This window comes from Musca autumnalis, unplaced genomic scaffold (genome assembly GCF_047663935.1).
Source record: "Musca autumnalis isolate F117 unplaced genomic scaffold, ASM4766393v1 scaffold_4, whole genome shotgun sequence".
Lineage (NCBI taxonomy): Eukaryota > Metazoa > Arthropoda > Insecta > Diptera > Muscidae > Musca > Musca autumnalis.
In genome coordinates, this window is record NW_027411977.1 from 145,150,753 (window position 1) to 145,168,300 (window position 17,548).

At 36.6% G+C, this 17,548-nt stretch overlaps 1 protein-coding gene across 3 annotated transcripts in view; it reads left to right on the forward strand.

Moving 5' to 3' along the window:
* Positions 1 to 3,259: 3,259 nt before the first annotated feature.
* Positions 3,260 to 17,548, forward strand: part of sfl (N-deacetylase and N-sulfotransferase sfl) — a 376,849-nt gene continuing 362,560 nt past the window's right edge. For 2 of the 3 annotated variants that reach the window (XM_073986437.1, XM_073986436.1), the window contains exon 1: positions 3,260 to 4,511. The gene's annotated coding sequence lies outside the window, so the exon portion shown is untranslated. The remainder of the gene's footprint in view (positions 4,512 to 17,548) is intronic. The other variant, XM_073986440.1, reaches the window with a different exon arrangement.

The following is a 17,548-nucleotide window of genomic DNA, read 5'->3' on the forward strand; positions in this document are numbered from 1 at the left end:
CATGTATCTTTTTTCAGATTGCGTAATCCCATTTTATGCACTTTCAAAATTGGACATGTTGAGCTTAATAAATTAACATCTGTTCGTGATCTTGGTGTCTTATTTGATTATTCCCTGACTTTCATTCCACATTTGAACCACATCATTTCAGAGGCGTATAAAGCCTTAGCTTTTATTAAACGTAATTGCGTTGAATTTTCTGATCCTAACACTGTTAAGGCTGTTTATATGGCATTTGTTAGGTCAAAGGTTGAATATGCGTCTATAATATGGGACCCTTATTGTATTACCCATACTGCTCGTATTGAGCGGATACAAAGGCGTTTTACTCGTTTTGCTCTTAAACCATTATTTTCTTTAGATCCTCCATCATACAAATCTAGATGTTTGTTACTGGGTTTGCAGAGCTTGCAGTGCCGGAGAAAAATGCAGTCTGCCTTATTTATTTATGACATAATAAATAATAATGTTGATTCCCCGGATCTATTGGCTTTGGTACCATTTTGTGTGCCACCGAGAACTTTAAGATTTATAGATCTTTTTAATATTGCTTACCATCGTACTAATTATGCTCGAAATGGGCCCTTGACTAGGACGTTTTTGAATTTAAATCAAATAAATATAAATTTCCAAAAAGATTTGAAGCCATGTATTGAGTTTAGCATGTCGAAAGACAACTTTAAAGCAAGTATTTTTTACGCTTTTCCATTTTCATAATATTTATAATATTTTTAAGAAACAGAAATTGTAATCTTAGTCTGTAAGGAACTGAATTCCATTGACTATAATAAATAAATAAATAAATAAATAAATATCATTGACATGGAACCTCCTCCAGGTCCAAACGACATGCCGCACACTAAAACACCGCTTACAGAGGCGGTACTATATTTGTTAATATATGTGGTATTTTGTTAAACTTGAAAAGAATAAAGCCCTAATAAACGTGTTCTTTTTTGTTTTCAAAATCATTCCAAACGATTGAACCAGCTTCTCTTTTTTCAATGAATTACCAGCGACCCCAAACATTTTTGCACGAATTCTACTTTCTGCGAGAAACTATGCATTTAGTGGAATGATATGGAAACAACCAAATTAAAAATCTAACGAATTTTCATTCATGTTTTTCAAAATATTCGATCACATCTGAAAAATCATTAGTTTTTTGAATTCCAATAATTTATAGACATTTCCTTATTTTGTTTACATGTATATTGACACTAATAGTGCGGTTACACTACAGTTTTTTGCCGGGTTAACCCACTTTATGAGGATTTATTGCTTAATCTGGTCAAATCTGACCAGATTTGCCATACAAAAATTAAATCCTCTCACGACTGGGTTTATTTTAAATCCGGCATAAATCCACCAAAAATACAGTGTTGTATTCGGTATTTGTGCAAAAAAATCCAACTCTACTCAAAAAGTACCAAAAGTTGCAACTGTTTTTGCAACAGAGTTTGTCGTGTTTTACACGTTTACGATTGGTCGCATGAGATTTTATGGAGTTAACAAATCTAAAGTTATTTGAAAATCATAAAATTATTTATTTTTTTACATTAGACACTTTTTTAACAAAAAGTACGCTTGATACCTTGATACAAAAATGTATCCCTGTGTGTAAAATATACCAATATGAGCAAAGAGGGGACGATATCTCATGCGAGAAATTGTAAAAGTGTTAAACACGACTTTATTAGTTATTTTGTATGTATACGTAAACAAACATCAGCTGACAGTTTATATCCTCGAAAAGCTAAGAGTAACCAGCAAAGATTAACCCACTGGATCTATTAAACCCAGTGGGTTAACCTTCAATAGTGTAACCGGGGTATAACGTTTACAAACAAAAACAAATTTCTATGTGGTTGTTGTTGAGTTGTATTTGTTGTAGTATTTACTTTACCTGGTTTGTTCTACCATGATATAAGCCTTTGTTTTTTACTGAGTATAAATTTTTAATTTAAAAAAAGTAACTTTTCAATGAAAAAGGTACCATTTTTAGTATTTTTGGAATTTATTTCCACCATGACATTAAGTCCCAATTTACATTAGGCGAGTTTACTTGCGGCAATTGTCAGTTTGTAGGTGAGAGAGGGGGCTGAGAGGCAAAGGGTTACCATATGCCTCACCTCTCTCTCCATCAAGCTGACAATTGCCGCAAGTAAACTCGCCTAATGTAAATTGGGACTAACCAAGTCATATTTAAATAGGTACTTACATATATACATCTACAATCGACTACAACTAACCCTGCGTTTACAAATGACAGGACAGTTGACTTCATGTATTGATTGTCAAAATCCCACAACTTGCCTGTGTGACGTAGGCGTCCCGACAACTGCAAAAACAGTTGTAACATTTTGAATGAAAATCATCGACTTATTTTTGCTTTCCGTTCACATATTTTGTTTTTGTTCATGTTCTTTTGTTTTTAACACATTTCAATCATTATCTCACTTATTTTTACAAAAATGCCAAAAATTTGTCTTCCTTTCTGTCTGTGAAAAAATGATAGACAACTGGGAGACAAACGACAAATGTATGTGTTGGTCTGTTCCAGTACTGCACATTTCTACACATTTTTACTATTTTTTTCGATAACATAAAGGAAAAATCGGTTATCGGAGTAAAAATGTGTAGAAATGTGTAGTACTGGAACATACCATATGTGTTAGTAAATCAGAGTTGTATTTGAAGACAAACTGTCTGGTGTAAACGCCTAGTAAAACCCACTATAGAACACTGAACTGTCAAAATATCTTGGTTAAAAAATTTACTCTTGCATATAATATTTTAACATTACTTTATTCAAGAAATACTGGCAAATGTTTTGTAATTTCACAAAATATTCACGAATTTTCATTCATTATTTTGTTTCTCACATTTGCTTGGGTAATAGGCATCTACCTTTATATATGTGCATATTCCAAATGAGAGAGGGAGAAAGGAAAGATAGAATAATGAGAAAGAGAGAATATTTACAAAGAATGAGTGTCCATAGAGGAACAGCGAACAATGGTGCCAATATTAAGTGAACAATTGAATGTCTGACATATTGAATTTAAACGTTGTCAAACATTTCTGACAGCGAAGTGAACGAACACACAAATAAACATATCATATAAAAAATCGTGGTGAGGAAAGTCGACAATTAACTTTCGACTTTTTGATTTTCCCTATAACCTAAAGTCGACATCGATTATGCCGTTTTAAAAGTCGAGTTATCGATTAAGCGTTAGTCGACTTGCGTATCCCTAGTCTATTTTTGCTAGTTGGATTGTAATATTGGAATGTGTCGGTCGGGGAACGGAACGTAGACATCGAAAATATTGGATTTTAACTGTTTGCAACAAAAAGAAAACACTGAATAATTGAAAATAAATAGTGAAAATGTTTATGAAATAAAAGAACAAAAAAATATTTGTATGGCGTTGGTACAAATCTAAAGTGTCTCATCCGTGTAAATAAAAATGGCATATAAATAATGGTGTGTAAAAGCAAAATGAGAAAGAAGTAATGCAAGAACAGCAGACAATGACGTATTTCGTTGTCTTCAAAGAAGAGTTCTACTGCTCACAATGAGTTTGTTTGAGAATAAATTGTCAAAAATTGTTTAATAATTAATTTCGGCATTTAATGGGAATCAAACAAATTGTCCAGTGTCTGAAAAATTCATAAAAATTAATTGAAAGTGTTTCAAGTGTGTGTGTGCCGTGGTGTTTTGTTTTGTATCGTTTTTGACGTCGTCTTTATATTATTCTCTCTGTTTTGGTTTTTTTGCTAACACCACCAACTACTATCTTGACTTGTGGGTTGCAGTGAGTGTTTTTGTTGTATCGTTACTGTCCTGCACAAAAAGAAATTACCTAAATGACGTAAATGCTGCTGTGTTAAAAATTTCGGAGTCTGGTCGAAATCAATTTTCCAAATTTACTTGTGCTGTTCCCCTCCTCACACCAAGACTTTGTGATTGTTTACATTTCATGTTGTTGTTGTTCTTATTTGATTTTGCAATGCAAGCACGTGAAATGTCATTTAAAAGAGAATAGTGAAAATTGTGTTTGTTAAAGAGGAGAATGGCGAGAGGAGCCAGACAACAGTGAATAAATACCTACCCCTCATCAACAGCTACGTCCATTTCTTTTCGTGAATGAAGTTCGTAGTCTGTGTCAATTTATGTGGAAAAGTTGTAAAAATAGAATTGAAGAATTGACATAAAAACCAACAAAAGAAAAAAATACTGACGCATGTTTACTTGCAAAAGCAATGTGCAAAACGGAATAGAATAAAAACACAAATTCCAGCTGCATAGAATGAAATGAGATAGTGGAAACGAAAGTAAATCAAATATTGTGAATTTGCAACATCTGACATTTTCGTTGATGAAACGGAAGAAACTCGAAACCCACATAATCCACGCTCTACCCTTTTTTATGGAGCGTATAGCAGCATTGTTATGTTAACGTTGGAATTGGTGTTGGTGCAAGTTATGTTCCACAGTTACGACGGTAAGTTTTTGTGTCGTCTGTTTTGTTGTTTACATTCTTGCACGTTTAATTTCTTCAGAGACTGGGGATTTTTATTTCCAATAAGCGCAGTGTCACATTTCTGCTGGCCATAATGTATTTGATTAGACACACATGCCGCTGTTTCACTGTTTCGCCGTTTCTTCCGGTGGTAGTTTGGAATTTGTCGTTAATGTCCGGTTGGAATGGTTGCGATAACATAATTTTAACATGTACCCTTGCAACATTTTTGACTGTCTGTTATTTAAACTGGTGTACACATATGCTGCTTACCTAATGTTTGGGATCGAGGTAGACACCGCCACCACGTATTACCACTCACAACAATCCAATGTTATTTTGTTCTCCTCATCTTTCATCTTTGGCTTTTGTTTACATACACATCTTCTAGTCTATGTTTTCGAGTGCACTACAAACAATGTACCTACAAATAGATGTTTGTTTGGGATGGACAGACAAACACCCACGTCCAAATAGACCACAATAACAATCACAACAAAAAACTGGAACTTGTTTGTCTGCTTTTCTGCTGTCGCAGTTTCTTTTGAATCTTTTGTTTTCATTTAAAGAGAAAAAGGCCAAGCCTTTCACATAAATGAAAATTAAACCTGTCTCAAACGAACATGTCCTCGAATTGTTTCATTCTAGAATTTGTTTATAATTAAAAAAAAGTTTGCTTTCTTGGAATCATGTATGTTTGGATTGGATATAAACAACAATTTGTATGTCGAAATAATGTTTTGAACTACATACAAGTACTTGTTTATGGATACATCTACAGTATAGTCTCGATAATCCGGACACTCGTTAGTCAGGACAACGAGGGGAACATGTCGGGCTTACCCACGACCTATATCTGGGCAAGTATGATCTTTCCCAGATGAAAAATATATTTTTCTAACTCCTATCTGTGGTAAAAATTTCAAAGGAATCGCAAATCCTGCTTTACCGCTACATTTTCTTATAAATAGGAATATTTCACTTATGGACATGTGCAAAAGTCGGCTACGCGAACGAAATTTTCTTATAAATCGTTAGCCCCAATAGGAGGCCTTCGGGCGTGAATTTAAGACTTCATCAGCTACGTGATTTTTTGAAGGCTTATATCTCGAGACAATGAAACCTGTCTGTGGTAAAAATTTCTCTTTCACTAGTGAGTGACCTATTCATAGAAAATAATTTATTTGTGTTCGGTAATCCGGATAATTCGGACACCGCCGAAACATGTGGTGTCCACATTATCTAGATTATACTGCTTTATATTATATTTTCGGTTTATGGCAGTCTGTGTTTACAAATAAATTTTATTATGTATTGTAAATTTAACATTCCTTGGCACAAATTCCATTTTGATTCCATAGCACATGCCATTGTGGTACTTTACTGAAAAAATCTGTATCTCCTCATGTAGATGGTCCACTAAAGACATGAGGACAGGTTTGAATATTTTTCAATCGAGTTGTACTTATATTTGTAGAACAAACTGATACAGTTCTACTGGTTGGTTTGAATATTTTTTCATCGCGTTGCATTTATATTCGCGGACCACACTTGCGTCATATTCCTTACCACAGACAGACCTATCGTGTTATATGAGGTCAACAAGGTTTGTTTCTTCTTTATCAGCACCCCCAGGTGCTGCCGGCTAGGGACTTGATGACCTTGTTCCTACATTTCAGCTAGTCGCAGAAAGCTGTGGCATGCGCGGATGGACGTACCATCGAAAGTGGTCCTGATATTCTGCTACCATCGACTATGACATTCAACTCAGTGCTCACCTACGCATACCATGTGGCTAACAGAGTGGTTGTAAATTTAGTGGCGGATATTTGCATATGCCTCGCATGAAAAAGTGGTAAGATCGGTCAAATAGGAGTTTTAGCATTTCACAAATGACATCAGGGAAGGTACCCGACGCTAAGATCGTACAATCATCCGCATACGACACGATCTCAATGTCGTCTGGAGAGGGTGGAATACAGGAGAGGTAGAGGTTAAACAGTTCCCGGGATATAGCCCTACCTTTTGAACTCCTTGTAGTCTGCTCAATGCGAGGGGTGCTTGACAGTATCAAATGGTTTTGATAAGTCGAACGCCACCATCACTGTTTGAGTCCACGACTAATATGTGTGGAGATGTCGCGTAGGGCTGTTGTCGTGTTGTGTTGCTTACGGAAGCAAGCTGACAACTGGATAGCTATTTCTGACGCGGGGGAGGAATAAGGTCTCAACAGACTTTGATATGGGCGACAAAAGCGATTCACCTTTGCTGTTACGTTTTATTTCCAAGTGCTTGCCGCCAAACCACTCCACCGACCCCGAGTACTCCAAAATTCTAGTGGTCACATTCGACAGCATGTTCACGACAAGCTGATATATAGGAACAAGGTCCTCAAGTCCCTAGCCGACAGCTCTTGGGATGATAAAGATAAAGAATCCTTGTTGACCTCTTATTACGCTATAGTTCGGTCTGTGGTAAGCTACGCGGCGTCAGTTTGGTACGCGAATGGTATTTTTTCTACGTTTTACTCACAAAATATCAAACTTTGTCCGTTGGCCCCCCGAAATGTTGACGAGGAGCATTTCTCCACCCTGACCAACAAGCCTATCAAGCAGGTGTTGGTAGCATTCAGACAGATGCAGGCTCAGATGCCATAAACAATAGCGTGTTAATGCGTCCTCGGAGAACATCCTCCCATCTATCATTGATGAAGAACGCCAGCTCCAACGGCAAAGCAGATTTGTTTTGGCTCAACTATGTTCTAAATTCCTATAGACGTCGTGCAAAGCATCAGCCCAGCATGTGGCACGTACTCCATGGTAATGCTAAAGCAGCTGGATGAGCCGGGAGTGGAGTATCTCACTAAAGTTCTCAACTTGTCGCTATCCACCCTCATTGTTCCCGAAGTCTGGAAAATGGACAGGGTGGTTCCGCTACGGAATCCAGGCAAGGATGCCGGCGAGCCCGTAGCAAAGACCATTGAGGCCTTAGTCCTCCCCAGTATCAGGAAGAGCTATCAAGTTGCCGATCATCAGCATGGATTCCGTAAACAGCACAGCACGACAACAGCGCTGCACGCCATCTCCACATATATTTGTCAAGAACTCAACCAGAGACCGCCATGTGATAGAACAGTGATGGTGGCGTTTGTCTTATCAAAAGCCTTTGATACAGTCAGGCACTCCACGCTGTTTGAGGACATTGAGTAGACAACCCTCCGGCCAAGCTTGAAACGTTGGATAGTCAACTATAGGTGTGGACGCCAGTCGTACGTGGAATTCACGACAATTCAGACAACCCTCTGGCCAAGCTTGAAACGTTGGATAGTCAACTAAAGGTGTGGACGCCAGTCGTACGTGGAATTCGTGAACAAGAAGTCCAAACCCCGTAGAGTGAAACAGGGAGTTCCCCAAGGTGGGTTGATATCTCCGGTACTGTTTAACCTCTACCTCTCATGTATTCCGCCCCTCCAGACGACATGGTGTCAAGTTCCTTCCCTGTTGACATCTGCGACAAACTGAAAAGTAGGAACAGGGTCCTCAAGTCCCTAGCGGGCACCGGGCCGGCAGCACTTGGGATGCAGAAAAAGAAACCGTGTTGACCACTTATAACGCGATAGGTTTGTCTGTGGTAAGCCATACGGCTCCAGTTTGGTCCCCGTGATTATGTGATACGAATTGGCAAGATATTCAGAATGCCGCCCTGAGAACAGCAACAGGGTGCTTCCTCAAGTCTTCAGTGGACCATCTACATGAGGAGGCAAAGATTCTTCCAGTAAAGCAACACAATGAGATGCTTTCGTTGCAGTACATCCCTCATCTATCGAAGCTGAGGAGCGTCAGCTGCCACGACAAACCACAGTAGTTTTGGCGCAACTACGCTCGAGATATTACAGTCGCCTAAATTCTTATTGGGCGGAAATCGACCGCTCCGTGCAAGGCATCTGCCCAGTATGCGGCGTGGGCCCGCACGACACAAAACAACTTTTCATCTGCCCCACCAAACCTATTCATCTAACTCCAGTGGATCTGTGGTTACATCCCATCGAAGCAGCTACTTTCCTGGAATTGGAGATAGAACCAGAGCCAGATTGAACAGAAGAACGAACATACAAACATAATAATAAACACGTACAACAACCCGCAATATACACAGCACATGTTCAACTGCCCTTCCAAACCTACAACATCTCATCAACCCTTTCCCTAGGATAGAGGAAATTCCTGAGCTGCTGAGAGCAGTACGAATGTATTCAGTGTCACATTATTGAAAACCGCCTCTATATCGAGAAAAGCCGCCAAGGTGAAGCTCGACTAGAGGAAATTCCTGAGTTGTTGAGAGCAGTACGAATGTATTCAGTTTCACATTATTGAAAACCGCCTCTATATCGAGAAAAGCCGCCACGGTGAAGCTCGACTTCTCCATATTCTTTTCAACATATCCAACAACCTTACATGAGGCGGTTTCCACTGATTTGCAGCAGCAGGCTTAAAAATCTGCGTCAGGATCGTTAGTATTGACATATACATACATATATGAGGAAAAGTCAAAATTTGTTAATATTCCATTTGAAAAAAATTAAAATTTGTTTTTGAAGCTACATGAAAGATTTTTGGTACATGGATTGAGAAAAAAATCACATTCTCAAATCTGTTCGAGATACTAATTTTGGTTATTGCGCGCAAAAGTTATGGCGATTTCAATTCTGATTATAAGAAAAAATCTTATAAAAACGCTATTCATTATATTGAGAAACAGTGTTCATTTATGGCTTCCTACATACTATATGTTTAATGAGGTCCCATAACTTCAGTGAAAAAGTATTAAATTTGAGCGGAAATTAAGAAAGAATTCAAAAAAATTGCTGGCTTGCAACTTGTTTTAATAAAATTTAAGCTGTTTATGCATCGGAAAAATATTTAAAAAATATGTACGTAATCTAAACATCGCAAAGATTCAAATGAAACCAAAAATATACAAAACTGTTTAGCGGTTTGCATATTATAGGAAAAACAAAAAAAATATATATATATATTGAGGGAATTTATAAAATTTTTGTAAGAGAAAATATTTTTTCAAATTTATTTCGTGAGTTAGTTAAAGAAAGTGTAGTAAAACTAGGTCGGAGTTATTCTCCTATTTCAGTTAAATTTCACGCAAAAAATTACATTTTTTGTTCTAGTCACTTCTCGAGTACACGCTAACATCTAGCGGAAGATATGGGCAACGTTCAAATAAATTTTGGGTTCCTTTGAATGGGGTATAATCTTCAAATAAAACTGTATCGGGTAATGTTCATTTTGGAATGCGTGTAAATCGCGAGATCCTCGAAATCACTTGATGCGCATGCGGTTTATCAATACGGCGAATTCTTCTCTTTTAATTTGTACACATTTGCCAGGATTTACTTTGGCGTTCAAATAAATTTTGGGTTCCTTTGAATGGGGTATAATCTTCAAATAAAACTGTATCGGGCAATGTTCATTTTGGAATGCGTGTAAATCGCGAGATCCTCGAAATCACTTGATGCGCATGCGGTTTATCAATACGGCGAATTCTTCTCTTTTAATTTGTACACATTTGCCAGGATTTACTTTGGCGGTTAAGATGTAGCATCGCCTGCAGCGTAGTGTGCAAAAAACGGTATAACGCTTATAATTTGCACAAAGTACATACACTTTTTATGCGCATCTGATTTCACTATCATCCATTAAAAAAATACATCGATCGAAACCTATTTCGATAAAATCCATCAAGAACCGTGGATGCAGCATCACACACTATTTTTGGGATAAATCGGATACAGCTCCCATGCCACAAAATTTTTTTTTAACCGCTGTTTTCGCAAAAACTCGAGTGACGTGTCAGTTTCTTCATTGACAAGGAAACGATCCACAGAAAACGCGATCAAATCCGCGATATTTTCAAAAACATTTTTCTCACATTTTTCGGTTTTTGCAGTTGCTGTTTTCACCGTTCTAGTGGATGGATTTTCACGATTTATGATTTATATGATCCGGACCGTCAAAAAACTAAAATATCTTGGGGTCCCAGCACAATAAAGAGGATATTGAAAATACTGTACCTAAAAAATAGGGTTTATCAAAAAAATATCGCACTAAATTTTGGCCTTTGGCGGTGGATTACTGTGATGCTGTGTGGGCTACATAGTCAATATACATATCAAATTATGCGTAATCGTACTTTAATCCTATTAATGGTTCTTAGAAAAAGCCGAATGCGCGTCTTTGTTAAATAAAAAACACCTAAAATCTGCCTTGAAAATGTCAGCATCCATAAACGGTGGATGCAGTGGAAATTTTGAAAAGTGATATATGTGGGATCGGTGTATTTCCACAACGCGGCAACCCTTTAAATTAGACGAGCTGCTCTGTAATTACAACACACATAAATTTTACTCAAACTCCTTTGAGTAGAGTCTTCGCTGAACCATCGAAAGTTAAAGAAGTTTTTTAGTCAACCACCGAGACGTGAGGAAGTTGGTACTCAGCATTCGCGACAGGCAGACGTGCCAAACGAAAACGAAAGACGGCAAAACGGCAGACGGCTTACTTTGCAAACGTTTACTTACTTTGTGTTAATTCTTTATTTTTATTGTTTTAATTAAATACTCGTTTAAATATTCCAATAACTTTCATTCAACACCTTTTTATTGTTTAACTTAATAAAACTCTTCCATTTACTTTAATATTAAATAAACTTTAATAAAACATTAAAACCAACCCGGTCTCCCATTTATTTAAAACGGAAAATGGACATTCCTATAAATCGGTGAGTTAACCGGGATACCCCAATCCTACATATATTAAAAGTGTAATCTTCGTTTTGTATTCTTCTACATTTAGTTAGGGCAGATATCCGTACTTTAAACAGTTTTACCGGCAATCGAACAACAACGTAAAAAAACTCGTTTGCTTCAACGTGTTTTTACCTATTTTTATTCATTTACGCGGTCATAGGTTCCGCTCAAATTAACTTTTTTAGCCACATTTTTGAGCTTCGATCAAAAACACTTAATTTGGTCCAACTATGGTCATATTTTGTGTTACGCTTGAATAGTGCGCATATTATAATAGTGCAAACCTTGGCTTCATCAATGTTAAATTTTTTTGACTTTCCCTCATAAAGTCGACTTGTCTGACTGACATGTCTATATAGATGAATCTAAATGACTTCCCATTCTTTCTGAACCGGAAAACATAATAATTCAATTGGCAACAATAATACAGAATTTGTTAGCACTTTCATTGTCCTATGCAAAATACGTATCTCGGATTTATTCATAATTATCGTATTCTTTTTCATTTTCTGTTAGATATGAGTTCCTCAATTTTTGCAGATTTTCTTTTCTACTCTTCTCCACCATAGTATGGGGGTATATGAAGATTGCTTATATTTTTATGTGCTGTCATTTGTTCGTTAGCGATTATTTTCTTTCATTTTGTTTTTTATCTACTAAGAAGTTGAGAAAAAAGAGCATTATCCCACTACGGTTGCTGTACAATATACCAAGGTTACTCTATTAATGTTGAATAGTAATATTAATAGTTGTTTTTCATCTAAACACAGTTTGTAGCTGGGATCTTGGTACATAACCATTACCATTATAACCTTTCGGTCGGAAAACCTTCAGCGAATATTATTTTCAAGTAATGTCATTGAAATTTTTGTCACTATTTGGAACTTTTAGATGAACAGCATTAAGTTTGTCGCCATAACCACCACCATTCCCCCTGCTAACATACTCCCACTCCCGCCCCATAATATGTTGCAAGTTTCTTTATCCTTTTCGCCTCACCAAATGTTATCTGCACGAGTGGCAACAGTACGAATTTGTCTGCTGAAGAGATAGGTGTTTTTATAATGTGCGATGTGTGGCTGTGGCGTGACGTTGCGGTGTGCACGCATTAAAAGTGTTAAAACATGTGTTTAACATTTGACATGCCACCAGCTGCAGAAACTCTTTCAGGGCACAGTGATTAGTAAAGTCATATTCATGGTATACACATTTGTGGAGAATTTTCAATAATCGATTTTGTGGTTTACCAAATCGAATAACAATGTTTTGTAGTTTTATAGTTAACCCAACATAACTGCAACAACAATGAAAAATATAGATTATTTGTACTATAACAGTGTCAGAAAATGTTTGTACATATTTAATGTTCCTTAATTTTATTCATATTGATGTTATAAAGTATATCAACTGACTCGTAGACCAGACTGACTATGCTTCATTGAAATAAAAATTGCTTATAATAAATTCCCGGATTATTGATATTGAGGTTCCGGGTTAGTCGATTTCCGTACAATCATGGTTCAACTGCATTACTTCTCAACAACCACTGTTTAGTTTCCTCAGAAAAATAGCAACATTTCTTCAAAAGTTATGGTTATCAAAATTGGCTTTTTACAACGCGTGTAAGAAATGATGCGTAAATGGCTGGGGTTGCACAAGACAGCAGGCGACTTCACCCTTTTCCCTGTTTGTATTCATTAGCTATGTTATTGAAACATGTGAATAGATGTGTACTTGAAATGATGCCCATATCAGTGTGTGTGTGTCGTATCCGCATCCGTGCACACAGCCTGTCTGTCTGTACGATTGGATTGTGGGTGTTTTTTTTTTATTTTTTCTCCAACCCAGCTAGTTGTGTGTACCATTTTGCATTAGTTTACTACAATCTTCTCCATTGATGTTGTTTGCCCCGGCATTTGTTGTGTGGTGTTGTTTTTATGGGAATAGTTTGGTATTTCATAAAAAAATCATGATTTTAACACTAAAAAAGTGGAAAATATCGTCATAAGCAGTGTTTGAATTTGCTACCAGCACAGCACTGAAATCACTAAAAATATGCTATTGCTATGCTGTGCTGTTTTCAAAAACAAAATCGAAAACTGTTGCTGTGCTATGCTGCGAACATAAAAGTAGCACAGCACATGGTCTATGCTGTGCTTCTGAAATCTTCACAGCACATAGCATAGCACAGTCATCAAAATCAAAAACGAATGCTGTTGCTATGCTGTGCTGCGAACATAAAAGTAGCACAGCACATGGTCTATGCTGTGCTTCTGAAATCTTCACAGCACATAGCATAGCATAGTCATCAAAATCAAAAACGAATGCTGTTGCTATGCTGTGCTGCGAACATAAAAGTAGCATAGCACATGGTCTATGCTGTGCTTCTGAAATCTTCACAGCACATAGCATAGCATAGTCATCAAAATCAAAAACGAATGCTGTTGCTATGCTGTGCTGCAGACATTTTAACAGCATAGTAAACAGCCGCAGTCAAGAAAACAAAAACGAAAACTATTGCTGTACTGTGCTATGAACAAAGTCAACAGCATAGCATCAAACATAACCCAGAAAAATGTTTGATGGCAAAGAAGTATGTATGTATTTTAAATGTAACAGAATTTGCTATTGACCTGTGAAACCATGATTAAATGCATATTTTTAACACACTACTATGTCTGTTAATTGACAAAACAGTGATATATAATTTTTTAAAGTACCAAAAAATCTCTTATGTCAAATTGTTACGAATCTCTTTACCTGAATGAAAAATTTGAGAAATAAGGAAAGAAACCCCATGACTATTTGCTGATTATTATTATTATTATTGGTCTACTGTAAAAAGCCCAAACATTCCTGTATGTTCTGCAACTAAATAATTGTTGTTATAGATAACAAAATTTCAAAAAAAATATTGAATAATTGATCGTTCTAAAACTATTCTTAGGACAAATATAAAAACATTTCGATAGACCGCTAAAATATAACAAATTTGACACAAAATATTATAAAACAAGTATAAAAGTATCAGTCGGCCTTGCCGACAGAGATATACCCTCATCCTGTATGGATAGACATACCTTTTTTTCCCAAAAAAAAAAAAAAACTTATGTATTTAGGGGTGGGTTTCAAAATGTTGGCCGTATGCACCGACAAAAGTATTAATAGGATTATCACACTAGCCAGCGAAAAACATAATATAGCTATATTCGGTTCGAGCCTTCCATATGGTGCCATAGAGGTTTTTTACAACTTACGGGCTCTTTTCTCAAGAAGTATGGACTTGCCCCTGAAAAAACTTTTACTGTCGTTATTGAAACAGCTAATGCAAGTTGTTTCAACAAAAATCAAAGTGTTTATTTATTATTGTCTTTTAATTAAAAATCAAAGTGATTCGAGAGCAGGTCTTAAAGTGAGTTTTTCCAAAATTTTGTGTGGGAGGTACACGAATGGGTGGACAAATATAGTCCATATTCGAACCTGATCTATATCTGGTAGATATTTTAGGATGTGTAAAGTATGAACCAAATCGGTCACTCCCATCAAGAGTTATCGTGTGCACAATTTTTCCGAACATTTTTTAAATTTTGTGGGGGAGGTACATGAAGGAGTGAAACGATATGACTTATCTTCGAACTTAAACTAAGTTTGCACAAAATATTACAAAGACCAAATTGTGGACTTTTCTCAGGAAGTATGGACTTGGCCCTGATGAAGATTACACCGTTATATGAGGGGAAGTGGATGCAAGTTGCTACAACAAAAATCAAAGCGATTCTTGAACAGGCCCTAAACTGAACTTTACCGAAATTTTGTGTGGGAAGTACCCGAAGGAGTGGACCGATTGAGTCTCAACATTGTCAGTGAACTATAAGTATTTATGCCAAAATTCATCTGACAACGCCAACTCCTTTTATATTTGGCCACCGTTTATTCGAACTCGCGACATAGTGCAGCGTTTTTTGAGGTTATGCGCCATTATCTCGGGAACTATGGACTTGCCCTCGAAAAAAATTACAATGACGTAAAAGAGGCCGCACGAACATTCTGTTACAAAAAATTTCATAACGATTCGTGAGGTGTCACTAAACTGCACTTATTTCAAATTTTGTGTGGGGGGTACCTGAAGGAGTGGCCCGATATAATCCATATTCGAACCTGATGTATGCCTACAGGTAGTATTACCATATGCAAAATTTGGTTCAATTCGGTTACTCCCTTCGAGAGTTATCGTGCGCACAAATTTTGCGACAATTTTTGAACATTTGTGGGGGAGGTACCTGAAGGAGTGGACCTATATGGCCCATCTTCGAACTTAAATCAAATCTGGACAAAATATTTTGATACCCAAAATTTAAAACGAATCGATTGATCCGTTCGAGACTTATCGTGCGCACCAGCCAGCCAGACAGACCGACAGACAGACGGACGGACATTGCTAGATCTACTCAAAATTGTCTGAAACGGATATCATACAAACATACTTGGGGTCTAAAACCATTATTTCGATGAGGCACATTTTGGTCGTATCAAAGTGTAAATACCCTCTTTAGCCTAAAGGCTGGGGGTATAAATATAGTAACAATAGTTTCTTGAAACTAATTTATTTAGTCGGTAACCACACTAGCATGAATTTCATCAAACAACTTAATAACATTTTGTGTTTCTAGATCAAGTTCCACAGTAGAGTAAAATCGTGAAATTGATGTAGTGGAGAATTCGATCTAAGAACGCCTAATTTCATGAAATTTAATAAAATTCTCGCTATTGGCGTCTATGGCTTATGGAAGCGAACTTCGAATTTCTAAATGCATGTTATTGCCACTTGTACCTGTTTTAATATACATATGTACTAGAGTGGTTTTAAAAATCGATGTCCAATTTTTATGCGGCACCCTCCTAAAACGTTTAGTTTTGTTAAAAATTAAGATTGACAGAGTTTGAGCTCAATCGGAGTATGTTAACACGTGCCACTGGTGCCTCAAAGTTTCCATGGGCCCTTTATATAGCCAAAATTAAAATCTGACCCGATTTTCAAAAATTTTTGTGGGATTACTTGTTTAGCAGCTAGTAAACTGTTTTCATCGATTGAACAATAAATGTGATCTGTAAAGTGAAAATTCGCCAATACAAATTAAAATTAAAATTTTATAGGGCCAATGGCGAATTTTCAGAAAATCACTCTATAGACCACATTTATTATCCAATTGATCAAAAAAAGTACCATTTATGTACCTTGTAAGCAATAAACAGCACTGAACAACTCATAGGGCCATTATTATAAGTTTTCTTTTACTATTGGATGTATTTGAAAATGCAAAATAAACGAATTTGAAGACATTAAAAATATAATTTCCACATTTTAATATTATTTTAACCGGAACGCTAAAAAATCTGATCGAAAAATCCAAACTATAACCAAAGAAAGCTTATTTATAATAATGGGGGTTAGTGAGTTTGCTGGGTTAACATTAATTATGCAATGCTATGTAGAAATGTTTACAGCACAGCAGAGCACAGCAATCGTTTTTCGATTTCATGACTATGCTATGTGCTATGCTACTTTTATGTTCGTAGCATAGCACAGCAACAGTTTTCGTTTTTGTTTTTGAAAACAGCACAGCATAGCAATAGCATTCGTTTTTGATTTTGATGACTATGCTATGCTATGTGCTGTGAAGATTTCAGAAGCACAGCATAGACCATGTGCTATGCTACTTTTATGTTCGCAGCACAGCATAGCAACAGCATTCGTTTTTGATTTTGATGACTATGCTATGCTATGTGCTGTGAAGATTTCAGAAGCACAGCATAGACCTTGTGCTATGCTACGTTTATGTTCGCAGCATAGCACAGCAACAGTTTTCGATTTTGTTTTTGAAAACAGCACAGCATAGCAATAGCACTCGTTTTTATTTTTGATGCTGTGACTATGTGCTATGCTGCGTCACTTTCACAGCGCCAGCATAGACCTTGTGCTGTGCTGTGAAAAACTAGCAGCAAATTCAAACACTGGTCATAAGGAAAGAAAATTATTGTTCATTTATGACCTCAAGTTATGGAGCAAAATATTTTTGAAAGTTTGTTTTTTTTTTTTGGATTTGTTCAACACATTGCAAATACCAAACAAAAGTTCGTTGAGCTCATTTGTTTTGCTCTATATAGAAAACTATTTTGAAATATACATACAGTTAGACAA